The 24,535-nt window shown below is 36.2% G+C and overlaps 1 long non-coding RNA gene across 1 annotated transcript in view; it reads right to left on the bottom strand.

Moving 5' to 3' along the window:
* Positions 1 to 24,535, bottom strand: part of LOC125281464 (uncharacterized) — a 234,108-nt gene that overhangs the window by 51,804 nt on the left and 157,769 nt on the right. The window contains exon 4 of the long non-coding RNA XR_008957369.1: positions 19,909 to 20,031. This is a non-coding gene — a long non-coding RNA (uncharacterized LOC125281464). The remainder of the gene's footprint in view (positions 1 to 19,908; positions 20,032 to 24,535) is intronic.

Genomic DNA, 24,535 nt, shown 5'->3' with positions numbered 1-24,535 from the left:
GGAAGTGATGATCTCATTCTTCAACACTCAATAAATAAATAAATTTCATGTGCTAAAGCCTGAAATAGAAAATATAAGGAATATCAAAGGAAATATGCAGCTCAATGATTGTTTTCAAAAATTAACTGTAACAAAAAGAAGAGGAAAGACAAGAGTGTGACACTTTCAAGCTGCATTTAAACATTCATCAAGTGGTAAAATGCATAGACTGATGGTCAGAAGTAAAGAAATATAGATGTGTTCGTATAAGCAAAAAGATGTAAAAATTTAGGTATCTAAGATAACCATGGTCACCTACTCCTGTATCAATCATCTGTTGACTCTGGTGGGTAAGCTCAACTGAGTGGTAAACCATAACTATAAAAGTATAATAATTTAGGCAAATTTTTGATGTAAGCATAAGTACGTTGATTGATGAAAAGAATATTGTATAGACAATCCTGGTATAAAAGAACTTGATATACTCAATATATTACACAGAAATCTTGAATTCATTGAAGATGAAAAGGATCACTCAAAAATGGTGCTGGGATAATCACTGAATTATCTGGAAAACACACATAATTTAAGCCTATACTATACACCTAAATAAATTCCAAGTAAATTAAACATTTAAATCTAACAAAATAAAACTATGAAACTACTAGATCAAATTATCTGCATTTCTCTATAAGCTGGATAAAAGACTCTTAAAATTCATAAGGAAGAAAAAAATGCAAAAGAAAAAGATAAATATATTGTGCTATATAAAATTTAAACATGGATATATTGAAAAACAAAAATTGAAAAACTGGAAGTATTTGCCATGTATGCAATAGAAAAAAAAAACAAATCAACAAAATGTTATCTACATAGAAAAATAGAAGAAAGAAATATGCAGGCAATTCAAAAAGAAGGAATGCATATGGTTAACAGAAATACCAAATAATACAAACTACAGTAATCATGAGATGCCATTTAAACTACTGTAATTGGTACCATAGTGTGGTGCCCAGATTCCATTTGGGGACTGAAATACGCATTCCTTCAGCTGCTGGGAGTGTTAGCAACTGGCAGATTTCAGTGGAGTCCCTCTCTGGAAGTGTCGTTAACTGAAGAGTACACTTTGCCCGAGGTCACATCCCCTCCTCCAGAGAAGCCTGCACCTACAGATTGGTTGGGCGCAAGAATAATAAAGTCCCGCTGCCTTGTGCAAAGATGGGGTCAATATGAAAAGCTATTCCAGCTCTGATATTCCCACAGAACTGGCCGAGGCACCTGTATCTCAGTTCAACTGCATCTCAGTTCAACTCATCCATCTGCCCAATTGTCTTTCCCTCACCCCTCCCCTGTGTTGTTCCCAAGAGCACTCTTCAATAAATGTCCTCTATGGACATCTCAGAGTCTGTTTTCCAGAGAACCATTCTTATAACAATTGGTAATGGAAGTAGAGTAAAAGAAATCTGGAATTGTAATGAGAGGAAAGATGTTGAGTCTCAGTTTCAGCCTCAAGACCAGCTGCAGTGACAAGGACTCTAGTTCATTTCAGTAACCTTACTCTTGCAAATTTTCCTGGGAAATGAAATAACCAGAATCCTGGAGAAGCTGTTCCTATTAATTATTACACAAAGCAAGTAGATCTGAGTGGTACAAAGCACAGACTGCAGTAGCAGCTCTGGCTACACTGCTGAATTTTTCCCTTCAGAACCACACTCATTCCTCAACTGTTGGCCATGTTGGCTGTGTACTGCTCTTGGCCAGTTTGTTCTCTAAAAGAATTGCCCTCAGCTGAAGAGAACCTTCTTATCCAAGGACATGCCCCATCTAGCGCAGCCTGCAAATTGTTACAAGGATATCGAGTCCCAGACCCCTTGCCTCAAGATTGGACAATTTTGAAGGAACATCCCAGCTGCCTAAAGATTGGTAAACCCTTGTTGAAATTGCATTGCACTTCAATTTCCTTCTTTGCCTTGTCCTGCTTCCCTAACCCCTCACTTGTGTTGTTCTTAAACAAAAATTTTAAAGTCTGTTTTTCTGGGGGAACCTAACCTATGACATCTATATTATTGGGGAAAATGATAAAATAAAAGATAATATATAAGTTTTGCTTGGGCATAAAAAAAAGGACAGTTTTCTCCCAAAATGCTGATAGAAATTTAAATTGCTATTTCCTGGAGGATAAGTTGATAGTAAACATAATTTTTGATGTAGTCATTCTATGCATGTTAATATAGCATAAAGCATGTCACTTTAGCAAAAGACAGAAAACCCAAAAATGGAATCATTAAAGAAATTATTTATCATAAAATTTATTATTTTCTTAAATATATAATGGCATAGAAGAAGATATATATTAAAATTTAAAAAAGAATTTCTAAAAATCATATAAACTTTTACTTTGTTTCTTTTAGAAAAGAAAAAGAAGTGTAAATTAACTCATAGCTGGGATGCCTGGGTGGCTCAGTAGGTTAAGTGTCTGCCTTCAGCTCAGGTCACAATCTCATTTTCCTGGGATCAAATCCCACATCAGGCTCCTGGCTCAGCAAGGAGTCTGCTTTCCCTCTGCCTGCCGCTTCCCCTGCTTGTGTGCACTCTCTCCCTTTCTCTGATAAATAAATAAATAAATAAATTAATTAATTAATTAATTAAAATGTTTAAAAAAAAAAGAACTCACAGCCAAGCCTACCAACTTGTCATTATTCCCTCCTTGTGGGAAAAAGATGGGATGAGCAGACTTAGGACACAGTCTCCTCAAGCCTGGTGTGCCGCTCTTACGCAACTTTTTTCTTGTCTATATTAAAGATAGGGAATTCTGCATCATTTTACTGGTCCTTTTTGAAAGTTGATAATCATATTTTCCTTATTGTTCCCTTTAGAATTTCCTCTTTAATATCAGTGCTTTTAGGCACTTCTAAAAATCTATACATTTCTACATAATACCTTGGAAATAATTACCCACTACTGTCCCAAAGTTTAAAAATATAATGAATTAATAATCACCATAGACCCTTAATTTGTTGTCTGGATTACAACCATATAAAATCAGACATTCTTCTCCATTTGAACAGTTTCTTGGATATCCCTGCTTAGAAAACCTCTGTGGTTCATATCCCCTCTGAAAAATTTCTTCTACACGAGCTCTGAGGTGCTAGGAAGAATCCCACTGGCAGGTACCACCTACATCTGGGCCAGAGAAGCATGGCATTGTTAGAATTAGGAAGTACAAAGTCCTGGAACTCTTTGATGAATCTTTCCCTTGGAGTCCCCCACTTCCCATTTCATTCAATTCAAAGAACTGAGGTACAGTCTCATTTGCTAAGAAAGAAGGTAAGGGAGTCCTAGTCCAAAAGCTGTCAAAACCATATAGATGATTGATTGATAATGGATAGATAGACAGATAGACAGCAAAAGTCCTGGGAGTACATAGCTTCTCTATTACCTAGTTCTGGCCCAAGGATCAGTCCAGGCCTCAGTACCCACATTCCCACCTAGTACAATGAAAATATTAAAATAGTTTAATTCTGATGGTGGTGGTGATGATTTTTTACATCCTTCCTTTTTTTTTTTAAAGATTTTATTTATTTACTTATTTACATGTTGCCTTTATTCAGAAAAAAATAGGACAACGTATTTGTAATAACGATGACAAATGGTTATTATGCTTGCTTTGTGAAGTACTGTATATTTTTTAAAAAGATGAAATTCACAATTTTAAAAGGTTAGCAAAGTATCTTAGCAAACTCATAAAAAGAAACACAAATGACACATTTATGTTTAGAATCTGAACTTAATAAAATGATGTACATGGTTTTATTTAATTAGCAAACATTGAAAGAGACAATAAAATTTTGTGCCAGGAAGGGTAAGACAGGAACTCTTACGTAGTGGTAACTGATTAACAAATTGTCTTAGAATTTGGAAAACATTTTGACAACAGGTATCAAGAATTTTTTAAAATATGCTTTTTTAAAAACCTCTTTTATACCTTAATCGTCCTGCTTGAAATCTCACCTAGAACACAATAAAATATCTAGATAATATATGCAAATAAAATGAACATCAGCATTATTTAGAAGAGAAAAAAGATCCCATGATATAGCTGTTTATTTAAATTTATCAAAAGGTACTTGCTCCAGTTAAAGTGCATTTTACAAATAGTTTTAGATTAAAACATATTGAGATGTAGGGGGTGTATGTGTGTAATATGTGTGCTGCTATATGAATATATCCTAAAAAGTAGCATCGTTTCAATTATGAAGAGAAAAAAACCACGCAAATTAAAAAATGGAATGAAAGGGGGCGCCTGGGTGGCACAGCGGTTAAGCGTTTGCCTTCGGCTCAGGGCGTGATCCCAGTGTTATGGGATCGAGCCCCACATCAGGCTCTTTCGCTATGAGCTTGCTTCTTCCTCTCCCACTCCCCCTGCTTGTGTTCCCTCTCTCGCTGGCTGCCTCTATCTCTGTCAAATAAATAAATAAAATCTTTAAAAAAAAAAAAAAAAAAAGGAATGAAAGAAGCCCAAATGTTAACATGGTTGCTTCTGAGTGGTGGGTTGTTGTTGCCTATTCTCTATTTATTTATACTTTTTTGCACTTCCTTTTTTTTTTTTTTTTTGACCCTAAGGATGTAATCCTTAGGAAATCAGGGAGAAAAAAAAGTAAAAGAACAAACAACAATAAAAAAAACCAAAACAAACAAAAAACCCCAAAAAACCCTGAGGTTTCCACACAACCTTTCATTAAGTGTGTATTATAAAACTAAGTCAGGTATTATATGGTAATTAGCTCAATAGAATATTATTCAAAATATCTGGATTTTAATCCTTGCTCTGACAATTTCTAGCAGCATGACTTCAGTCTGTCTTATTTACTGATTGTTTGATAGTAGGAGATTTATTTAATTCCTCTAAGCTTCAGTTTTCACATCTTTAAAAAGATTATAATGAGTATTTCACAGGATTGTTGGAGGGATTAAATAACTTTAAAAGGGAAAGCACCAAGCAATGTTCCTGGCACCCTCTAGGGGTTCCATTAATGTTTGTTGAAGGTAAAACAGCTGGGTGGTTCCATCATTGAAAATCACATTTTTTTAAAGTGTAGAAACAGCCTTACTTCACAGTTCTGGGTCACAATCTCCTACCCAGACAAAAGAATATCCTAAAAATATCTGAGCCTCTGGAAACTAATCAACTCAACAGAGCAATGGCAGTGGGAATATCAGTCGTGGCTTAGAATCCTTTTTCTTTCTTTTTTTCCCTCTTATTCTTTATCTTCTTTAAAGTTTTGTTGTTGTTGTCTGCTTGCTTGATTTGGAGACTTATTCAGCCTGAATTATCTCCTCAGAATTTGTCTTATTTTTTAATATATTAAGTAATGATGAGCTTTTATTCATTGTGCATTTGAAGTGGTATCATTCTATGTATTAAATTCATATAGGAAATTTTTTTTTCTTCAAAAAAGGAGGAACAAGGAAATAAAAAAGGAGGGACATCTGTATTCATTTCTGGACATTTTAGACATGGTAGTTCCAAAGGACTGCGAAGCAGAAATTAATCCCACTGCCTGTGGAGTTCTGAGGACAAGCAGGGCAGCGGCTCTCATTTAGAATCCTCCTTTGCCATCTATTAAGAAGTGAGCATGGTAGAGCTGGCCATGGGGGAGGCTTTTTGATTCTCAATTCCTCTGAACATTGTCAGTGTTTAATCAATAGCTAGTCCGGGCATCATTAAACATGTGCTCTCAGTTCAAGGTCCTCTGATCGGAATGGCTGAGGGAATTGCTCAGTTTTGCTGTCAAGTGCAAAAAAGGGTACCTATATTCAGGTTAGCCTACTTAAAAGGTACAATTTTAAACCATATTGCATTAAATGAAACCTGTTTTAATGGGTCACATGGAATATCAATTATTCTTGATCTCATAATTTGTGCTTCCAATGCAGGATATATCCTACTGAATTTGAGACTCTGCACTTACTAAGTTATGCTTTCTACGAGGAGAAGGGTTAGCAAATGTGTCAGTCACTGGAATCAAGGAAGCCTATTCTTCCACATCTTAAATTTTATAGTTGGATGATTCCATGCAAGTTAAATAACTGTGTAACAAAGCAGGACTGTCTGTTTCAACATATAGGGTGGGGATGAAGAAGCCTAATACACAATGTTTTGTTTCTAGTTTTAATCCATTATTCTGGTTTGTATGGGATACGGCACTTAGGGAAACCATCACTAGATTCATGGAAATACAAGAGATGAAATAATGTAGCTCTTACACCACCGGGCCTCATAAAAGTTTTAATGAGAAATAAGGAAGCTTATTAAATCTCTCTCTCTCTCTCTCTCTCTTTTAAAATAAGGCCAGGTTGAGACTAGACTGTTTTTAAGTTTAAGGAATTTAAAAAATGTGAGTTGTAGGAATCAGGGTATTCTCCCCAAACAAAAGAGGACTAATTAATTGGTTTGGTATAAAAACAAATTTGCATTATCCCCCCCTGAATCCAAGAGAAATATTGAAATCTTGAACATTTTTTTCCAACATACAATATAGAAAATGCTACAGGCAGAAAATCAATCAAACCATTCCATTGCAATTATTTAAATTTTGAGTCATATACGATATTCACTTCTAAAATAAATTAATGTGGGCACTGAGATTATGGCAGAGCAGAACAGGCAAAGGCACTCTTCTTGCTATTGGTTTATAATCTATGAATCTCATTTGGTAGGGACCAACATGATGAAGTCTTCTAGTAAATACGAAACCATACAATGTAAAACCTTCAAATCAAATTTTAAACAATGTCAAACTAGAATAAGTCTTGGAACGCCTTTCTTTTTACTTTATTACAAGTCATTGGGTTATTAAATAATACACAAAATGTTAGAATTTGATGCAAACACTCATGCACTTATAATGTATATTCAAATGATTATATTGACTTTGACACAACTAATTTTCAAACTGTGAAAAATCAAACTATAAAATTTTATACAGTCTATGTGATATTATGTTTTTGTAAAATAAAATTCACATGGTTGAGTATACATGGGAAAAAGGACTGCAGCTTCCTGGCATTTGGTCTCTTGACTGTCATAATCCAACGTGACAGGATTTCTCACCAGTCCAGCCTTAAGGCAATAATCTCTTGATGGGGTGTCTGATTCAAAATGTGCCTAATCCATTTTCCATGCAACACAGTGATGGGAACCCTTTAAATTTTAATTGGTGTCTTTTCCTTCCTTAAAAAGATTTAACAATAAAATCCAAACACCTTACTTTTGAATAAACATGTTTGTTTATTTTAACACAGTGGATTTAATTGATCAGCTATGCCCAAAGGGCATATCATGGATTTATCCATGATATAAACTGAGTGGCTTTCCTCAAGTTGCTTAGCCTTCCTATCTTTCATTCCCGACCCCCACATTGCTGAAATAGTCATCTAGCACCCACCTCCCAGGATTTTATGAGGTTTAAATGAAACGGTAACTAGAGAATGCTTAACACTGTGCCCCAATAGATAACAAGCACTCCATAAATATGAGTCATTGTTATCACTTAACAACGTGCCCACATTCACACTGCTAGTTGGTGCAAAGCTGGGATTCTAACTTAGAGCTTTGAGGTGCCAAAGCTTATGATCTTTCTGCTGTGCACTCTGTATATCAGATGTCTTAAGGGAGATTTAGATGAATGTTGGCTCCCATTCAGTTCACAGTCGGATCCTCCAACACAGGCCTGTAGTGCAGAATTTCTATATTGTCAGTTGAAGTGAGAGCCATAAGATTTAGATACCAGACACTGGGGAGGTAAGGTTGACATTCTGTTGTGAAAGCTTAACAGTCTGACTTGTTTTCCTGCCCAGGCAGAAGGCCAACCCACAACAGTCCCGACCATCCAGTGTGGGTATCTACAGAATGAGCCAACTTTTCATTTTCCAAGAGAGAATACAGAGAATCTCCCTAAGTTCCCAAACTTGGGATGAAGTAAGAGTCTAAACCACCATATCACATAGCCTGGAAAGGAGAAGTTTAGCAAAGGTTACAATGGCAGATGTACTCCACTGTCTACTTGTCTCCTTCTTCCCCTTCAAAAAGTATAAAGCAGGGGAGCCTGGGTGGCTCAGTCATTAAGCATCTGCCTTCAGCTCAGGGCGTGATCCCGGAGTCCTGGGATCGAGCCCCACGTCAGGCTCCTCTGCTGGGAGCCTGCTTCTTCCTCTCCCAATCCCCCCGCTTGTGTTCCCTCTCTTGCTGGCTGTCTCTCTCTCTGTCAAATAAATAAATAAATAAAAGCTTAAAAAAAAGTATAAAGCAGCTTCAGTGTACTTCCCCATGATGTTTACTGATTTCAGAGAAGTACTCTATAGGGCTATAAACCCAAGTCTGTGATTCCAAAGCTATAATATTAACCTTTGAATCCCAGTTTCAGTATCTTTAGAATGAGAATATCAGTATCTCCCTCTTAAGGTTGTTGTGAGGATTGGAGATAATGCTTTTAAAACCATAGTAACTATTATTATTGATGGTCACAGTCAAAATTACTCTAAACTACCTAGATTCTAAAGTTTGAATCTCTGGATTAATTAATGTGTCTGAAAACATAGTACTTGGACGATGCTTGTTTAACCTCATGGTGACACATCAACACGGAGGACCGAACTCTGAGAACTGCCTTCCTGTGGGAATGCTCCAATCCAGTAATCTTAATCCACCCAAACCAGCAAGCCTGCAAGGGTAGGAGACATTTGGTCTTGATTATTAGGTCAATGGTTACATTATTGTTTTAGGACTACTAAAGAGATGCTCCTTGAAGTTTTCAAGGTCAGATTTCAAGTTCCTTTTCTGCCTACCTTCTTATCTGTGGCCCCAACTTTAATCTTAACTTGGACCCAGACTCCTGGATGTCATTTCCACCTTGCCTTCAGAACTCCAATTCTCAGGATCAGTAGTGTATCCCTACCTGTGATTTGGTATTCAACCTGAACTTCCAGATAGTGACCCCAGCCCTATCACAGGTTTTGTGTCTGACCTTTGTCCTTATCCTCTGATTGGAAGTGGCACCCTGGGCTCTCACTACAGTTTTGCCCTTGACTCCTACTAATAACCATATACAAGATACAGCCTGTCTTTATGAAGTGGCTGCTCAGCATCAGGCTCTAGTTTCAGTGAAACTCTAGGGAGTCTTCCCGCTCTGCTGGTGTAGAGGCCAGTCTTTGTCTTCCCAGCACACACCGTCTACCTCAGGCCTTGGTGCTGACAGTGAGACCTGGGGTTGCTGAGAACCAGTATCCAAACCATCCAGCTGAACGGCAGGCTCGTATCTTTTTCACATCTAGGGTTTAGAATAGTGTCCATGATGTTCAAGTATCCAGGTGATGAATCTAGGCTTGAATTTAGTTAGTTTTATTACCGTTATACTCCATCTACTTCCAAAGACAATTTGAGGCAATGTAATCTAAAACACAGCTATAATAGAACCACTAAAGCTAAGGTTTAAAAGGAGGGAGGGAAATATAAAAATAACCATTGCAGCAAAACAAGGACCATGTTATGAAATGGGGTAGAGATAGCTAAATTAGGAATATAGGTTAAAGAGAGTCCCTGCAATTAAGACTTTAACTTAATGCTGGGTTTCCTAGGAGCCAAAGCCATGCATTTATGTAATTCTTCTTATCTATAAAGAGAAGCAGATCATAAAAAACCCAAAATGCTCCTACTTCTAAACAAAGCATAATTTGTTGCAAGCATCTTTATATTTTAAACACTGAATGGATATAGAGTCATTTAATAAAATTGAACACTTCATTTCAGTCACATGCTAGGTATTGAGAACACAAAAGAGATCAAAGCCTAGTAGGAGAGGTAGACAAGAAGAGAAACCTTTATAATCCATTGTGAGAGGTTCTATGTTAGAGATGTGCCTTTGGCTCTATGTGGTGGTATAATATAATATTTCACAGTGCTATCTTGACCCAGTTTTAAAGTCATGGCTCAAAACTCTCAGTTCCTCTTCATAGACACTTTGCTAAGCCCTCACCCCAACTACTTCTTTTATCAGGCACACATACCCAACTGCTAGAGGTTCCCAGATACTTAACACCCAGGATGGCCCCTTCTTCTTTGTGCTTGTGAAATCATTCAAAATACTCAGTCCCAGGAAGACAGTGAGTTTAACCTAATCTCACCCTACTTGTCATAAATAAGCTGCCTCTTATAGTTCCAGCTTGCTGTTACCCTGTCTTGGGTGTAACCCATGAAGCCTTGAGTGGTACTCTTCTCTCATTTGTAGCTGTAAGTAACCAAGTGTTCTTCCCTTCATCTATCTGAGTGTCTTAATGTTGTGTCTCATCATTAAAATAATCTTTAAAATCTTACAAAACAGGTCACAACTTCGGTTGATATATATGGGAATAGACCTAGGAAGTCTTCCCAGAAGAGATGATTCCAAACTTTGTCTTGAAAGGGAAGCAGAAGTTAGGCAAAGAGAGGTGGGGAGGAGAGCATATGATTAGAGAGGAGAAAGTGTGGACTGGCAGTCAAACCCAAGGACACGCATGTGCAGAAGCAGGGAGTGTCTGACAGATGGGACACTAAGAAAAAGGTGGAGGGATGTGGAAACTTCTGGTACACCCGAAGAACTGCAAATGTTCAGTATGTCTAGGCCTGGAGTATGAAGTATGGAGTAGAAAAATATCAGGTGAGACAGAAGTAACAAAGAATCAGATCGTGAAACATCTTGCAAGCCATAGTAAAAATTCTGAATTAATCCTAAAACCTACATAGAGACAGTAAATGGTTTTAAAGATGATAAAATAATTTCTTAAATCATATTTTCTCAGATGTCTTAGCAGTTTTGATAATGGATTGAATGGGGCAAGTAGGGAGGATGATACCATTTAAGAGGAAATTATAATAAGCTTTTCTATAAGAGATTATGAGGACCTGAATGAAAACAGTCATGGTACTGACAACTCTTTGGGAGGATATTATGGAGATTTTGCCCACTGGTCTTAGTGGAGAATTAGATGTGTGAATTTAGAGAGAAGATGAGCCATGAGCAACTCCAGTGTACTAGACTGGCCTGGAGAATGGGTGGCCTGATGGGAAAACACAGAGAAGAGGAAAGTTGAGGAGTCAAGGGCAGAAAGGAAGATATATTTAGTTTTCTGTTGACTAAGATTGAAATGCTGGGGACATCCTTAATGAAGGCCCTATGCAGTAGCTGGATCTATCGGTCAAGGGAACAAAGAAAGTGACCTGACTTAGTAATATTGATTTGGACATCATTCACTTCTAGCTAATTGTAGTACGTAAAGCTTTGCAAGTGGAAAAGAACATGGGAAATGGAAAAAAGACCAATGTCAGAACTCTGAAGATCATCAGAATTTTCAAAGGTGGGCAGAGGGAAAAGACTATATGAAAGAAGTTAAAGAGTCATCACAGAGATGGAAGAGAATCAAGAGGAAGTTGTGTCCTACAAACCAAGGAGGAGAGAATGACAAGAAGAAAAGAGGGGTCATTATTTTCAAGACATTAAGCAAAGTGACTGACAAGCATTCCTTGAAACTAAGAGTGGGTAATTCACGGATAAGTCTGGCAAAACTAGTTTTAGGGAGGAGTCTGGTGTTAAGATGGAAAGAGGTTGATGATAGGGGAGAAAGAAAGATGTAATATTAGGAGCAAAGTTCTAAGGAGAGGTCAGGATGGGATTAGCCTGAAATAACAGCAGGGCACTTTTTCTTTGAGTGAAGAGCAACAGACAGAGTGGAGAGTTAATACCAAAGTTTCTAGGTGGAAGGAAACCTGGAAAGCCCTTTAGCTGAGAATTTTGGATTTCTCTGCAAAATAAAAGACATATATTCAGTAATAGATTTTGAAATCATTGAATTAAAAAAAAGTCTCTATGATTTGTTATTAGAGAATGCACATGCTCTGAAACAATGTGTCTCTTTTCTTGCAGCAACTAGAAAACTATTCTGGGGTACTAGATTTGGATTTAAGTTTTATGCTCATATCTGGTATTTGCAAGCATTTAATCCTTCTGCTGCTTTTAGATGGAAGCAATACTATTTTGTTTAATGTCTTTTCGCACTTTGTACCCTGTAAAAATGTCAAAGCTTCCTTGGAGCTTGTCCCCAGTGCTTTTGGAACCAGGGAGATATAAATCGTCAACCTAGTGATAAATGAGAATGGAAAATTTTACCGTATAGTGAAAATATAGTTGCGAATATTGCTCTAAAACCCCAAAGGCATTAAAAATTAAAAAAGTAAAATAGATGTTAAAAAAGTAAAATAGATGTTTAAAGACTCACTGAATGTACATTTACTAACAACCCAGCAACAAAGATGTTCAGTGGGAGACATCTGATCACCAAAGCAAGTTTATACCTAAAGTGTCGGACCCTCCATAATTCTATGTAGTCCTGTAACAACAGCCAATGACAAGTATGAAACTAATATAAACAATGTTAGTTAATATTTATTGAGTGCTTGCTCCATTTTAGGCTCTGCACTAAGGATTTGACCTGTCCTGTATCTTTCCCTCACCACCCTCTGCATATGGAGAAACAGTAATTGAACAGTTAAGTGACTATCTCAAAGTTACACAGCTTGTATATGGGACAACTATGTCATAGAGTTCATATTGTTATGCCACAAAGGGTAATTTTTCCAAGATATGCTGTTTTCAGATTAGCATTATTTTTCTAACAATCCTAAGTCCCATGCTGTATTTTCATAAATGAATAATTTAAAGCTAGACTCTTGTACTTCTATTTGAGCACAGTCCCAAATCTCCCATTCTTGGTGTCTCTGTACACTGGATGGGTGCTCTGTGGGAAGATAATGTAAGAGTACACACCTAATCATCATCAGTTATTGATTCAAACCCCTATTTATTGACCATCCACTATGTGTGAGGTACTGCTTTAATCTCTTCATATGAATTCATCCTCTACAGCAGGTATTCTGTAATGCACTATGAAATTGTTTAGGAAATGCAAGAAAACACAATTATTTATTTTTATTTGATACAATACCTATTATAAAAATTACTTTAAAAAATATTTTATGAATGTAACTAGAAAAAAAATCCTAGAGATTATTCTGAAGGAAGGGATGCGAAGATACTTCCCACACAGAGAGAAAGAAGGAAGGGAAAGGCAACTGGCAAGTATTAAGGCCACTATGCTAACATTTCATTGTCTTGTTCTGTTTTGTTTTAACCTTGGAGATAGAAGACAGAGTTCACCATAATGCTTAGTTCAAGGAAAATTCTTGTCACCTCCTAGTCCTTGGAGGGACATCCTAGTTTGATGTGTGCACTTTTAACCCTAGAGTCCATTCTCAGTCTGCCCCAGTCTCCATGGGTAGCCATTCTAGTGTGTTAAATGCATTCCTTTGTATAAGGTATGTGTCCTTGTACAGTGTATAATATTGATTTTTGTGAATTATTATCCTGGTTTTATTAGGTATAGACACAGATAGAGAGACAGAGATAGAAATGATACAGACCCTGAAGATCAGAGAGACTAAGAAACTGGGCCAAGATCACACAACTCTTACGTGATGCAGTAGAATTTAGACCTCAGTCTGCCTCTGTCTAAAATTGTCAGTCTTACTTTCCCAAGTCTTCAAACTGTGGAAAAACTGTAGAAAAAAGGAAGGTTTCTAAATGCATTCCTAAAATCCAAGTAGTTGGAAGAAGTTTTTGAATTGGGTTAATGAAAACATGGATGAAAACTTGGGAAGTTCATGATTTTTCCCAAGGCTACACTATGGGGATGAGGAGGCAGAGGGGAAGTGCTCCTTAAATTCAATTTTTGGGAATTAAATTTATCATCTACCACACTAAAGTGATTAATATTGCGAGGGCGAGGAATCTGATAATGACTGAGAGATGCCATCAACCTGACAAACTAAACAATTTTTTTAACCTGACATATCCCTTTTCAAGACATCAGCTGTCACCTGAAATGAATTCTGTTTCTAATTTGTCTTCATAAATAATGCAACTAATTGAAAGGTAGTTACAATGAAAGTCTTCAACCTCTTTCATCTCCAATTTTAGGGCAATCTCTTTGCATTCCCTGGAAAGAATCTTCTACTCCTTCTTTCGTGTAAAATTTAGACATCACTGACGCTGATCAGAACACTGAGATCAAAACAAAAGAATCCATTGTGCAAAGACCACCACATCTAATGGTTTTCTTGATCTTTTTTCCCCTAAGTTTAGCATTAACTTAAAATGTGAAACTCGTAAAAATCTGATGTAAAAAAATTTATTCAAGCTCAAAGTTTTACTAAGAGCATCTTTATTTAACCAAGCTTCCAGGTTGTCCTTACCCTCTTCTTCTTGCCACCTAACTTCTGCTTGTTTAGAATTAAAATAGGACCTCTTACTCTGTCACACACTTATTCACATGGAAAAAATCTTTGTTTTTCAGCTTTCCCGTTCACTTTCTTCTCTCTATCTGTTCTCCTCTCATTTAGTGAGACTAAAAAGGGGCCATTGAACAATAACAGATTCTGACCGTTCCCAGCAACTACAAATGAAGAATTCTTGCATTAAAAACTAAAACAATTAAAATGTTGTCGATCTGAGGTTTCTCTTTGCAGACATCAGTGATTCCGTTTGTTTATTCGTGAGTGTAGCTGTTAATAAAACTATGTGCTGAAGGCATGAGAGGTAAGAGAACTATGCAAGCATTAAAACTTCCAATCATTTAATTATTTCACCCCTCTGGAAAGGCCGATTTCAACAAATATATCAAGGGAAGGACATGATTATGAATGCAGATTTGAGCTGAGTGTGTTTCACCAGGTTGCTATTAAAAATGGAAATTTATGAAAGATTTTGTGAGGTATATCAAAAACCTTGCAAGTTACTTAAAATGCAAATTATACAGCTAAATACAGGAAATTTGGGTAATATAAATTATTTTGGTATCTAGCCCCTGGCTGTTAAAAAATATCCACTGGCAATAGAAGGAGTTTAGTCTACATTGTCATTACTACCTACATTTAGTAATATTTACTAAAGTCTGCCTCTCAACAATGAGAAAGCCACTAATTAAAAGCTATTGAAATATAATATATTTTGTATAGAGAATATACAGGCAAAGGTCCAAAAGCTAGAACTACTGAAATGAGTTTGAGTTTTTCCCCAATAAGCAAATCCATCTGGGTAAAGTCCTTGTATTTTTTAATATTCTGTTATAATAATAGCTAACATTTAATTAGTACTTGCCAGGTATTTTGCAGGTATTGACTTATGTCTAAAAATAAGAGAAGAATGGAGATAAACCAGAGAAGGGGTGAATAAAGGAGGACAATGAGTGTATTTGTCTGCGCAGCTGCCATTACAAAATACAACTGATTGTGAGGCTTAATCGACAGAAATTTAATTTGGAAGTCCAAGACCCAGGTTCCAGCAGGATTCGGTTCCTGGTGAGAGCTCTCTTCTTGGCTTCAGATGGCCACCTTCTAGCTTATTCCCAAATGGAAGAGACAGAGGGCAAGCTATCTCTAAGATAAGAGATTGGGCTAGATTATTTCTCAGTTATAATTATAAAAAAACAGTATTTTCACAAAAACACCAATGATTATATTTTTTCAATAAAAACACTTAAGTTACACACTCATTTTTATTATACTGGATATAAAATTCTTATCCTGCTTTTATGCTTGGACTTTCTAAGGTCTAAGTTCTTTAAACATTTTTCAAGTAAAATTAGAGCTCTATAGAGTGATTATTATACATAGTTCAGTAGAGTTTTAAAAAATATAGGTTAGCAGATGATTTTTTATGAATTAGTAATTTTAGAAACTCCATAAAATTAAAACACTTTAGAGATGCAATAACTTTAAGGCCACTTTGTCCAATTTTCAGATTTTACACATAAGGAAACCAGGTTGCAGAGAAATTACATGATCTGTAGAAGTCCACATGCCAATTTGGATTTCCACTGTGCTCCTGTCCCTAATCCATGGACAGAGTTAATGGTGGACTGGTAAGAACATCAACATCTATCTAATGACAGCTACAAAAGATGATTGCTGAAAGTTTCCATTTTTTAAGCTTTTGGTTTCCAAGCAAAGGAAATTTTAAAAGTATGTGAATTGTTTGATAATATCTGTGTTAATGGAGACTCTGAATAACAAATCAAATCTGGCAAGAATTCCATTTTTGTCTGCTTTCTGATGCTGTGTCTGTGCCCTTACACCAACCAGGCACAGCTGGTGTCACTTGTGGTCATCTTCCCATGTGGGAAATCTCCTGGCTTTTCTGATGCTGTCTCTTAGGAGACGTCACAGCAGGCCAAGAAGTAAGCTACTCAAGGACAGGGAACCAGGGCTCTGGCTTGGAATCATATCATAAAGGAGGCAATAGGGAGAAACAGTCACTGATCAGCTTTGCTTTAGACTGTACGACAGTACCGAGATAGTACCGTGGCATAACAGTGTCATGAGAGTCTCCCATGTGTACACTTTCTTCAGAAGTGCCATCATAAGGACAAAAAGACATGCAGAATATTTTGAGCTGTCACAGACCCCTATAGGAATCTGATGAAAACAATAAGCCCCAGAAAAATGACACACATTCCAAGAATTTACAGACAAATTCAGAAGCTCAAACTGAAGTCCACTGGAGCTAAGTTCCTCAGTTTTACTGGGGTCACATTTTATCAGCAGTCCAAGCAACCCTTTAAAAGGAGCCAAGTGGCCCATCCACGCATACTTCTTGCCATGGCAGCCAACTACAATAGACCTGTTCGTTGTCTTAGAGCATTTCATGCGACGTTATCATTCTGGCAGAGGCTGACTAGTAACCGCTGGCCATATAGCTCCACAAGGGCATAATGCCTAGAGAAGGGGCCCTTTAAAAAAAAATGAAATCATCTGAAACTCTGTAAATGTTTAGGGGTGCAGGGAGTTTACTTTACTGTAGCTTCGATTAAGAGAAAGTGCAAAGAGCACCAGAAGTTATAATTCAAAAAGTCACACTAGCCTAGGCCTATGACTGATGGGCAGAATGGGGCAAAGGAAGGAAAAGAAGGCAGGGAAGAAGGGAGACATGGCGGCAGTTAATTTCAAGTACTCCAAAGTTGCAGAGCCATAAAATTCCATAGCTCCATCTTTTCTTCCGTGACTCTACCATGAGTCATGATGAATTTCTGTCTACTACAATTTTGCAGTAAGCACCAACCACCATTTTCTGTCCCCTGCCAGGTAAAAAATCCTAAAGGGAAAGTGAGCTAATTTAATTTTCTTATTTTTAAAAATATCTGATCCATCCTACAATATAACTCAAAATACTAACCAATATGAAATTCAGTTCTCTACAGTAAACCTTTTTTTTTTTCAAAACAAATGAGCAACTAGTTCTTATTCTTTTTTTTTTTAAGATTTTATTTATTTATTTATTTGACAGAGATAGAGACAGCCAGCGAGAGAGGGAACACAAGCAGGGGGAGTGGGAGAGGAAGAAGCAGGCCCATAGCATAGGAACCTGATGTGGGGCTCGATCCCATAACGCTGGGATCACGCCCTGAGCCGAAGGCAGACGCTTAACCGCTGTGCCACCCAGGCGCCCCACTAGTTCTTATTCTCAAGCTCACATTATTAGTCTTTAAACACGAAGTGCTTAAATTCTTCTTGAGCTCATTTTAACAAGAATGCTATAGTTGTGTCAACTGAGATTGTTAAGACGCTTCAGTGTATTACGTGAGAGAGGCATCAGGATTTCCACCAAGATCAAGTGCTGGTCTCAGTCCAGTATCTTCTGCTGAGGAACATCCAAGGGGTTAATGCTTTGAAAAGATTATAGCCATGAAACTCATACTTCTCATTAGCTTAATTTGTGCCATCTATCTATCTATCTATCTATATATGGCACAGAATATATATATATATATATATATATATATATATATATATATATAATTTCAGAAATATATATTTGTGCTTAATTTGTGCCATATATATATACATATATATATTTCAGAATATGTATATATATACATATATATATTTCAGAATATGTATATATATATATATATATATATATATTTCAGGCACTGAAATTCTGCATGAGAAGATCAGCATAAGGAACTGTAAATAAGCTATTACCATAGTGTCCATGTATCTGCACAGTAGGACCTGGCTTTTAAGGAATAGAAATAGGAAAGATAAACCATAATATCCTTATCCAACTCCACTTTTGACCTGGAGTCATTACAACAAAAAATTAGAAAATTCAAGGGCACTGGTGGTGAGGAATAAGGAAAGCACTTAATGATTTTACTAAGAAATAGCTATTAACTACCAGAACTTAGAAAATAAAAAAGAAAAGAAAAGAAAAAAAAAAAAGAAAATTATACCTGTGTATATAATTTACTTGGTTATTAAAGTGTTTATTTGGCTTTTTCATAAAGACCAGGTATCATAGATTTATATAAATCATGACTTTGCAAAATATTTTTGTATTGGATATAAAAATTCACCAGTTCAATCTTTACTGATAAATATCTCATCTGCATGTATCAATAATCCTGCTGCTCCTAAATATTTTGTAACTGAGAGAAATTAGAGTGGCAACTGAAGGATATTACCCTGAAGACCTTACAGGTTGGGGATGCGGGTGGGAAAGGGATTCCTGTTGCTAAAACCAGTAATCCTGCAAAAAGAAGGGGTTATTTGGATGACATAAATATGCATGTGCTGCTGTCCCACCACTTGTGCCTGCTGTAGATACAGTCACAATGATATTGAGTTCCCTGGTTGCTAGGGTATGACTTCTATCTGTATTTTCACTAGACCGGCAAAGTCTTTTCATTGTTCTCAGCACCCCATTTTCTCATATCAAAATCAGACCTATGACTAGGACATCTGTATCTGTTTCCCTTGGTCTTTTCTCATTTGCTATAAGACATGTCTAGAAAAAGAAAGAGGGAGTACATGTTATGAAACTAGCTGAAATTGGCTGATTCTTATTCCAAGTTTCATAATTACAGAATAGCTATAAAATACTAATAATTTTTAGTAAATGGGCAAGTGAACAAGCCCGATATAAGTTAAACCAGCAATTAAATTGTGATGGACAAGATGCCACCTTTTTAATATAACAAATACTTTTAAAAGAGATCTTGAGATGAAATTAGAATGTGCATGATTCCATCTGGGGATCATCAATTAAAAAAAAAACCACTCTTATGTAAATTACTTTAGTTAAAACAACAAAAAAAGAGCATATATAAATCATACAGGGAGGGCAGGATTTTAAAAGTTTGGGTTTTTTTTCTGTGAACATACTTATTTTAGAAAATTTATAAAATTCAGAAATACATGAAGAAGATTTAAAATAAGAACCCAAGCACCCAAAACTGATATCTAAGAACACTTTGATGTACAACAAATTATAGTAAGCTTATATTTAATGTGTGTAGTTTTAAGTATTCTTGAATGATTCAAAGATCCTTGACCTATAATCTGTTATAATTTTTGCTGTTACAATTATGAGCCCAGTTTTGAGTCTGATCGGAAATGAGTGGACATTGTAGCTCATGACTGTAATAGTTCAGCATCCTCTCTTCATTGTGGCCCTGTGCTGTACTTGTGCGTAAGCAATAACTAACAAATTTACATTTCGCTGCATATGGCAGAAATTATATTCTATGGAAATATTCACATTTGGGGATTCGAGTTTTGCTTATGAATGTTAATTTCTATATTTCTTTCCCCATCTTTTTTTTTGTCTTTTAGTCTTTTAATAGCAAAATATATTTTTTTTATTCTAAGAGACAGATTTGTACTTGAAAACCATCAGCTTCTATAGATATTTTTACAATAGAAAAACCTTTCCTTCCTGCCCCTACGTGGGCAGGTCGATTTTCATTGAAAACGGCTTCAAGCTGGTTCTAATATTTACTCACTTATGCAGGTGCGTTCATCAGCATGGAGTCTGTATCCCGTATCACATTCACAGTGGAAGGTGCCCAGAGTGTTAATACAGCACTGCTGGCAGCCTCCATTCACCACCGCACATTCATCGACATCTAGAGGAGAAAGACAGATGGCCAGGATTACAATGTCATTCCAATGTCAGCTTCGGAGAAGTGGCACAATATTTCTTTGATACACAGTATGTGTTATATTGTACACAGGCACTGTCTCTGTTGCCACAAATCTTTGCTTGTTTGATCCATTTTGCTCCACAGTGTAAACAAGAGAATGTAGATAGAAACTTTATTGAGCTTTTTAAAGCCCAGCAACGATGAGCATAGGGATTGTCTCACAGTTTTCTATTCTTCACATACTAGTTAATTAGACAGATCTGAGATATAGATATTTCCTTGGGGAAGGAAAACCGGAGGGGAGAATTTCAATGAGCTACTCTATCTGGAGCAGTACACACTGGTAGATAAACACCTATTATTGGTCTGATGTTGTTGAATAAAGCCGATAATAGAGTTAAGACCTTGAATCTCCTTCTCATGTGCTATGGTGGACATCAAGGCAAAGATAGATAAATTCAAATAAAACTATGGTTTGGCGTTCTTAAAAATACGTCAATACATTTTCTTCATTGATTTGAATTTCCTCCTTTTCACCTAAGGTTCCATTTTCTGAAATACTTAACATGTATATGTGAAGCTTCATTTTAGAAAAAATTAGAAGAGATCAAGACTCATGGTCACCTATATCTTATGTTCGGTCAAGGTCATGATAAATTCATGTAATATTCACCTCTTTTTAGGAAAGGAAAATAAATTCATGTCTCAGGATCTCTATTTCTTTCTACCCTATGTAAATCAGTACTCACGTATCTAAAATGATGAAGAGAAGACACCCACAAACATAAGGAAAACTTTTCAGGTAATCAGTGGATAAAGGGGCTTCTAACTTTTCTTGTTTGGAGAATTTTTAAACTTGTAATCTGTCTTTTGGCAAGTGTCAAAGTGAAAATCAGGCAGAGGTGGAGATTTGACATGAGAAAGCATGTGTTTCAGGCAGAAAATGTCCTTAACTTCCCATGTCCTCAATCCCAGATATTCGGTCAAAGAATATTGGGTATGAATATTTGTCACTAAAATATGTTATAATGATATATAATGTATAATGATAACATCGAGTGAGACTAATTCCACAGGGGCTAGATCCTTACTGGAGAAGGCATCAATCTTGACAAGGAATACTATTGCAATACCTCACCATAGGACTTTGTAAAGAATGTTTTATACTATAATAAAAACTATAGACCTTGACTTGAGGTAGACAAAAGTCTTGACTTGAGGGAAACAAAAGAGTTTTCTCTCATTGGCTTTGCTGTGTGTGTGTGTGTGTGTGTGTGTGTGTGAGTGTGTGAGAGAAAGAGAGGGAAAAAAAATCCACATTTGTACAATCTAGTATTTTCCTTCTAAATTTAGATATTCTGCAATAATTTCGGATATTTAGAAGGAATCTTATTTTAGATATAAAAAGTACTAACTTTTCAAAGTATTAGAATTTTTATTAAATTGTGAGTCTGTGATAAACAAGCCTGTGAGTCTTTTTCATATGAACTAATGTTGATCCAGAATTCCCCATTTGTATTTGTGCTTCATAAAGGGCTTTAACATTTATGCTAGCTAAATTTTTATCTTTCTAGCTTTAGGATATTATTCCATAGGGTTGAGATATAATTTTGAATTTTAATTCTATCAACCCCTGAATTAGCTATCCTTCCCAGGTCTTTTACTTTAGATCTACAAATAAAACCCTTAATTCCTGGGATGCCTGGGTGGCTCAGTCAGTAAGCGTCTGCCTTTGGCTCAGGGTGTGATCCCAGCATTCTGGGATCAAGTCCCACATCGGGCTCCTCCGCTGGGAGCCTGCTTCTTCCTCTCCCACTCCCCCTGCTTGTGTTCCCTCTCTCACTGGCTGTCTTTCTGTCAAATAAATAAAATCTTAAAAAAACAAACAACCCTTAATTCCCAACAATCATATGTTTTATATGATAAAAGCATAAAAAAGTCTATAAAAATTATTATAATGTACCATACATACGTATTAAATACATTAAAAAATATCTTAAAGGGTGTCCACAAATAAAAACGATTACTTCTGAGGATGGAAGAAAGTCATCTAGATTGAGTGAGGTGCAGGATGTGTGTATGGGAGGGTCACAGAGAATTTACCCTCATCGCCAATGTTCTAATTTTGTATAAGAGAAAGTCATTCTGGTATTACTTGTATAATAAAATGTAAGTTTTTCATTCTTTTTAATTAAACTACAGTTGACACACAATGTTACACTAGTTTCAGGTATACAACATACCGAATGGACAAGTCTATGTGTCGTGCCGTGCTCAACCCAAGTATAGCTACCACCTGTCACCATACAATGCTATTCCAATACCCTTGACCTTATTCCCTATGCTGTACCTCTTATTCCTGTGTCTTATTCATTCCAAAACTAGAAGCCTGTATCTCCCACTCCACTCTACCCATTTTGTCCATCTCCCCATTCCCCACTCCTCTGGCAACTATCAATTTGTTCTCTGTATTTATGGGTCTGTTTCTGCCTTTTGTTGGTTTGCTCATTTGTTCCTTTTTAGATTCCACATGTAAGTGAAATCGTAAGGCGTTTGTCTTTCTTTCTCTGACTTATTTCATTTAACATAAAAAGTAATTTTAAAGAAGTGTAATATGACCACTTCCTTTTGCCTCTCTTTATCAAGCTTCATTAATTTTCTGACAGAAGAAACCAAATAAATGTAAAAAAGAATAATCATTGAGTTTATTCCAAAGATAAGAATGGACATCAATTCTGAGAGTGAGTCTTCCTTCAGTATGTTTTGGGGTGTTCATATTCTAAATCTGCCCCAGAACTAGAACTAAAGTACTGTAAGTTATTATACATAGACACACACACACACACACACACACACACACACACACACACAACCAAACTGCCCCTGGACTTTGAGTTAAATAATCTTGGGGAAAATATCTTAGTGTTGAAACTTACTAGCCTGTCACCTTGCTCTCCAAAACTACATTCGCTCATCTATAAAATGAGAAAGTAATGATTGTCATATGTACTATGCTATGATTTCTTTTTTCCTTTCCTATTCATGCATAAGATTTTGAAATAGATTGCTAACAACTGAAGATACATGTAGAAATTAAACAACAGGCGATTTTATTTCACTAAATAGTGGAGCTAACAATGTAAGACTATAAAGTGAGAGTGCAAGACAGAAACAGTAAGGAACATCGGAATTCAGAGGAAAAAATCCATCTGGAGCTAGAGGGATAAAGGAATATTAGAGGGTAAACATCAAGCAGTTAAGTGCATGCAGTAGAGGGTGTGTAATCCAAAGGTGCTGTGGTTTGAACGTGCACAGTGTCTGAGATTCAGCATTCAGATCTGTCGGGCTGGAGAGTTGAAAAACAAACCTAAAACTCCTTTTAATTAATTTGGCAAAGCATTCCTCTTCTTGATTTACAATACAATACACTTCTAGGCAGGTTGAGACATAATAGGCTGTGTTCACACAGGAGCTAAGCAAACTTATTAGCAGTTAAAAAAAAATCAATCATTTCTAGAGTGGTACCAAACACAAAGTAATTGGTTTGACTTCCTTTTTCTTTTATGCCTTTTCAGAATACATTGAATGTACTGATTGGGCATTGTGTAACTAATAGTTCTCGTGCCTGGCAGCATGCTAGAATCACTTGGTGAGCGTATAAAAATACTCATGCTCTGGTTCTACCCTTAAAGAGACTCATTTAATTGGTCTGGGGTAAGACCTGGGAATAAAACATGTTAAAATACCTTAAGTGATCCTAATGTGTAGCCAGAGTTGAGATCCCCTGATACAGTTAATGCTTTAAGCACTTAGGATCTTGTTAAAATGCAGATGGTAATTCAGTAGATCTGGAGCAGAGGGGCTGAGATTCAGCATTTCTACCTAGATCCAAGGCAATTCTGATGCTGCTGGCCTGTGGACTGTACTCTGACAAGTAAGGGTGTAGACAGTCCTCTGTGCAACTAGAAATGTCACATGGATCACAAATGTCATGATTTGGTTCAACTTCTCAGTGGTTTGACCAAAGCAGACCAATTCAATTCAAGTGGACAAATCAATACTCTAACCAAAATTATATATATATATATATTTCTATATAATTATATAATGTATATTTATGTATTTTCATATGTGTTCTATATTTTTATTTTTAATGATTTATATTTTAATTATCTACCAAAAACCTCTGAAAATAAACCACCAATATCTCCCACAATATTCTTTCAGTAATAGTTAATAGTTTTGACTATTTTAGCATCATTTGTTGTAAGAAATTACTTGCTTCTATAAAACATGAAGAGCACTTTAGTTCTTTTCTGATGGAATACCTCTGATATAGGATAAAACCGGGTTAAATTGCCATGATATTAGACACTCATGCTGAAGCTGTTACAAGTGATTTTCTTTTCCATCAAGATTCTGTCCAACTGAGTTAAAAACCAGAAATGTCAATATTACATTAAAATGTTATTATCAAGTATACTTC

The sequence above is a fragment of the Ursus arctos genome, unplaced genomic scaffold, assembly GCF_023065955.2.
Source record: "Ursus arctos isolate Adak ecotype North America unplaced genomic scaffold, UrsArc2.0 scaffold_4, whole genome shotgun sequence".
In the NCBI taxonomy this organism is placed as follows: Eukaryota; Metazoa; Chordata; class Mammalia; order Carnivora; family Ursidae; genus Ursus; species Ursus arctos.
The sequence above is the reverse complement of the archived record's forward strand: the minus strand, read 5'-3'. Positions and strand labels throughout refer to the sequence as shown.